Source organism: Castor canadensis, chromosome 5 (assembly GCF_047511655.1).
Source record: "Castor canadensis chromosome 5, mCasCan1.hap1v2, whole genome shotgun sequence".
Classification (NCBI taxonomy): Eukaryota; Metazoa; Chordata; class Mammalia; order Rodentia; family Castoridae; genus Castor; species Castor canadensis.
In genome coordinates this window covers 55,920,219-55,925,556 of record NC_133390.1, presented here as the reverse complement: position 1 = coordinate 55,925,556, position 5,338 = coordinate 55,920,219, and the positions used below count along the sequence as shown (strand labels likewise).

General features: G+C 37.0%; 1 pseudogene; it reads left to right on the top strand.

The window, feature by feature from the left end:
- The first annotated feature begins 3,820 nt into the window (after positions 1-3,820).
- Positions 3,821-3,920, top strand: LOC141423636 (U6 spliceosomal RNA; annotated as a pseudogene).
- The last annotated feature ends 1,418 nt before the right edge of the window (positions 3,921-5,338 follow it).

Here is a 5,338-nt window from a genome sequence, read left to right as displayed (position 1 = left end):
GTAGAAACTTGAATATATACAAATATGCATGAAATAATCCTTGTTCCTCTTTGAGCTAAGTGTGCCTGCCTCCTGGGAATAGAAACAAAAATTTAGGAATATGTTTTTTATTCATGAAGTTGCTCTCTTTAGACTTTGGGGAAAATTGCTGCTGGGCAGATAAGTAGAATATGTAACTACTGTTCTGATATGTCTGCCCCATCAAGACTAGTTGATACAGTATACTTTCATGACCCTGATCTGACATTAACAAAAAAGATGTGGGACATAGAACTGAATTCATGTTGCAAATCAGCCTCAAGCTTCACCATAATAAGCTGTACATTTTATGCTACTGTAATTCAGTTTAGGTACAATATTTATATATATGTAAACTTAATGATCTTTGAATACTTTAGGACTTCATTCCAGTCAAGGGAAGGGAGCATTTTATAATCATGCTATTTTGGCTGGCAATTTCTTTGATACATAAAACTATATGGCTTGATAATTTAGTAGCTAAAAGTCACCTAATTAGGAACTACTGAAATTCTTCTCTATCTGTTGACATGTCTGTTTGAACCATGTTTGTAAATGGAATAGTTCAAAGACATTTCAAAATCATATACATTAAAATTCCATTTGATTCTGGCATGGTTTGAATGCATGAGTCCTAATGTTTGTATGTTAGAACATAAGTAATAAGGTGATGTTATTAAGATGTGGGAGGTATTTAGGCCACAAGAGCCCTGTCCTCATGAATGTGATTAATGCCATAAAGAGGAGCCTCAGATTGCTGCCTGACCCTTCCATCTCATCTACCATGTGAGGAAACAGTGTTTGTCTGGTTTTTACCTTTTTGTCATGTGAATATGCAACAGCAAGACTTCATCTTGGAAGCAGAGAACAGCCCTCACTGGACACTGAATCTGTCAGCTTCTTGGTTTTGGGCTTCACAAACCTAGAACTGTGAAAGATAAGTTTCTACAATTTATAAATTAACCAGACTTGTGTATTTTGTTTTAACATGATGAACAGACTAAGACAGATGCTGAAATTCATCTAAAATTTCAAGTACTTTATAAAAAATTCTAAATATTGAGAAATTGAACATTTTTGTAGTGAAAAAAACCTTTTAAGTTGTAGAAATGGAGGGTATTCAGAGATATAATCATCTTAGGCTGTCTGCAGGGTAGATTTTAAAAACTGAAAATTTCATGGACCTTTGAGTTGTAGCCTGGTTTTATTTAGGTCCTGCAGTATAGAATATTCAGCTTTGAAGAGAGCCTAAGAATATGCTTCCAAGAATTTGAATCCACAACTGCTGTGAGTCCAGGCATAAGTCAATAACTTTCAAAATTATAATAATTCTTAAACTGTTAGTTCTTCTGTAGAAATACTAAAACATTCAGATTTCAGAATCTCACAACTGTCCATTAGTTTTAGGGTGATAACTAATCAGCCTAGATTGGATTAGATAACTAGCTCTACTAGTTACCTAATAAATGTCAATGTTTTTCTGCATAGTTCACAGTACTTTGTGTGTGTCTTTGCTCCAAATTGAGGCAAGCCTAGATATTTGGGGGTGATGGACTTGGCCTGCTTGGAGAAGGTTCAAGAGTGTTGATTATGTCCATGGCCTCCAAATCCCCAGAGACTGAATGAAGTAGCTAAAGAGAAAACCCCTGGGTGATTACATCGAGGGATTATTTAATGCCAGTAACTACAATATTTTATATAGATCTTAACTCATCAAATAGAGAAACTTTTTTAAATGTAACTGGAAATTCTACCAAAGTGAAAGTGGGACCAAAATCCTTCCACCTAAATGACTTATCCTGGAAAAGGGATATAATACCTCAGCAAAGAAAAACAGGCTCACAATGGAGATTACGCTTTGCTGAGAGAAATTTTCTCAGGTAATAAAGACTTGCAGACAGGATTTTCTAAGGTATTTTGAAAGAAAACACTTGCCACAGAAATGCAGCTGAGGTCGAAGATGTTGAAATTAAGAATGTTATAGCATTTGTAATAAAGAGACCAAAATTATTTGAGAATTATATTGAAAACATTGACATAAAGAAGTGATCACTCCCATAGATATTTGTGGAGGATATAATCAACATGGAGTGCCTATGAGGTCTGCAGATGAAAAAGAATTAGATTACTAACTTTTGGGCTCTAATTAGAATAGTTTCTGAGTCACTTCTCAGCTTGTCCAATTCCCCAGGAGGGAGGGGTTGGGTGCTAACCCCAAAACCACACTGTAATGTTCTGTAGGTGAGGGAGTGAAAGGGTAAGTGTGTTTGAAGGTGAATGAAACTTAAGTTTCTTTATCAGTATCAAAACATTTGTTATGCAAATCTTCCTTTGGAAGAGCTTGGCCCTGAATGGGAGTCTTTATTTTGCTTAAGTGCATTGTGAGTGAGAATACAATCTGGCAGAGATAAGGCTTAGCTAAATTGTTAACGAAAGTGGATTGAGAGTTAATGAAAGTGGGTTGAGAAGTTCAGGTTGTTCTGGATCTAGAGGAGAGTTCCAGGCAACTAATATGGGGGATGAAGGTGGGGCAAAATGAGAGTGGGTTAAAGAATACTTCTGGTGTTTGGATGGGTAAGATACATTAGAACTCTCATTTTAGTTTTCTGTGGGCACTTCATAAAAATGACATTATTTGTGTTTGTATAATAAATAACTTGAAATTGCTTTTCCAAACAAACCCAATTTTCTCCTGGGTTCACAAGTTAACTAAAAACAGGAGAAAGCTTGGCATTGCTGCCTCTATTTTGCACTTGTCTCCTTTCCTTTGAGTCTTTTTATTCTACAATCACCTTGGGCTCCAGGGGTAATTGATAACCTCTTTATTTTTAGTTTTTAATCTTTTTTTAAAAGTGCTTAGGTTTAAACTCAGAGCCTTGTGCTTGTTAGGCAGGTGCTCTACCACTTGAGCCATGCCCCTAGCCCTTTCTGCTCTAATTATTTTTTGACTAAGGTCTTGCATTTTTGCCCCAGGGGCCAGTCCTGGACCCTGATCCTCCTACCTATGCCTCTCATGTAGCTGGGACTACAGGCTAACACAACCACTAGTGGGTTTTGAGATGGGAATCTCACTAATTTGCCTAGCCTGACCTAGAGCTGTGATCTTCCTAATCTCCTCCTCCTGAGTGGCTGGGGTTATAACTGTGTGATGCCACGTCAATAATATCTTGATAATAAGGGACTGAAACTATCCCCAAGGAAAAGATCAGCAGAGCTTTGTGGGATAGACTACCAAGTAAGGACAATTCCCTATAATGATGAAGCTGAAAAGAATAATTATCTTAGGTGAATTGGATCATTCTACTCAAATTATGATAGTGATAACAACTTCTTTGGTCCCCTTCTTAGAACCAGAACCAGAACCAGATAAGGATCAACCAGGCTATACTTTACTTCATTATGCATACCTCTTGTCCTCTGTCCCAATTCTTCCTTGGTTTAAACCTAAAGCTCATATCAAGATGGGCTGAAATGCTTACTTTGCCTCTTCCTGCAGGATGTCTGTGCCATGTAATAAGTCTCTTTTCTCTACCCTTCACCACTAGCAGTCTCTGTTTGGAGTACTGAGGTAAGTAGTTGGACCTGACATGGAGAACCACTAGAGTTGAACCTCTGGCCTCGAATTCTGGTTACATTTGAAGGTGTGAAAGACACATGAATGTTGTTGGAATCAAAATGGAGTTGTGTGTATCAGCCCTAACAAGAAAAAGAAAATAAGCCACAAGGATTTAAAGGAAGGGTTTTATGCACGATTGCCTGATAGGTAATTACAACAGAAGATTCTATAAAACTATAGCCTTGCATGCTAGTTTCATCAGCACATATACCAACATTGGAGCCATGCAGAGAAGATCAGCATGGCCCCTGCACAAGGTGACACACGTGAAGCGTTCCATATTTAAAAATCAAAAACAGACAAACAAAAAAACCACCTACGGCCTTGCACAAAAGGTGCCATAACTTTATGCAAAAAAAAGACTTCTACAAGTACATCTGCCCAGCAATTATTTGTTCCACTTCAGGCTGACACCAGTCTTGTTATGAATCACTGTGATCAAGGATTATTATGTCAAAATCTCTGATGTAATCCACCTCATTTTTATCTTTAAAAACTTCCCCTTGCCTCAATCAACCTCTTTGAATATGCCCATAGTTATTTGCTGTGGCTTGCATATTCCCGCTGTAAGACGCTGTTATTTCCAAATAAATATTATTCTTTGGAGAACCTCTCTCTAAATTTTTTTTAAAATTAGGTTGATAGACATGTGTGTGTGTGTGTGTGTGTGTGTGTGTGTGTGTGTACTGAGATGTCACATAAGTCTGACTTCAGGCAGTTTTGGGAGGACACAAGGAAGCCGAGTGAGGCTGGTCTCATTTGGATTGCAAGAGAATAAATTGAAATTAAACGGTATACAATTATTATTCTATAATATATGATGTGTATTTAATCATTCTCCATTTTGTTTGCCCTTATAATGTAATTTTTTAATCCCTTCCGAGGTATTGCACATAATTAACTGAGTTGAGGTAATTTTTTACAGACAATAGCAGTCAATTCCGTGGCTAGAGGGTAGAATGGGTAACAGACATTTTATAGAATGTTTTCAGAAGAAACCTTTCATTTCTGTTAACATGAGCTTGACATAATGTGTGCCTAACAGTTACCATTATTTACAAATTAATAAGATCGTTTGTAAGCTTCTTATCCATTTTAGTCAAGATGTGATTCTTTATCCAATTAATGAGGGATTGTTAGCAAATAAATAGCATTCCAAGAGCAGGCCTTGCCCATTTTACTACGTCAAATACTTATTCAATTGGCCATAAAAGCAAAATTTAAATTTGGGAGCACTTTATGTCCTTCCTTAGTTGAAGGTATCACATGAAGTAAATTGAGTTTCAATATAATTTATTGGATTTTTAAAAGCTTTGTGCACTTTTCCTAAAAAATGCCTTGAGGCATTAACAATACAATTAACTTAAGCATCTGCATCTACTTATGGCAATAATGATACCAAGTGGACACCAGGAGCATGCAAATCAAGCACTGTGCCCAGTTACCCTTGGAGAATTGAAGGGTGCATTCAAGATATATTGTTATTTTAATTAGGGACAGTGAAAATCTTTCTGCTGGCATCTTTTTTTCTCATGTTCTACACTTCTTTCCATAAAGCAGCCAAGGAAACAATCTAATGTTTGTCAGTGGTGATTTAGAAGTTCTGCTTGGAATGTGAATGTTCAAGGCTTTCTTTCTGTCTTGTTTCCTGCCATGGCCCTCCTACCCTCTGATTGTGCAGGAGATGGTTCCGCTGGCTTGTGT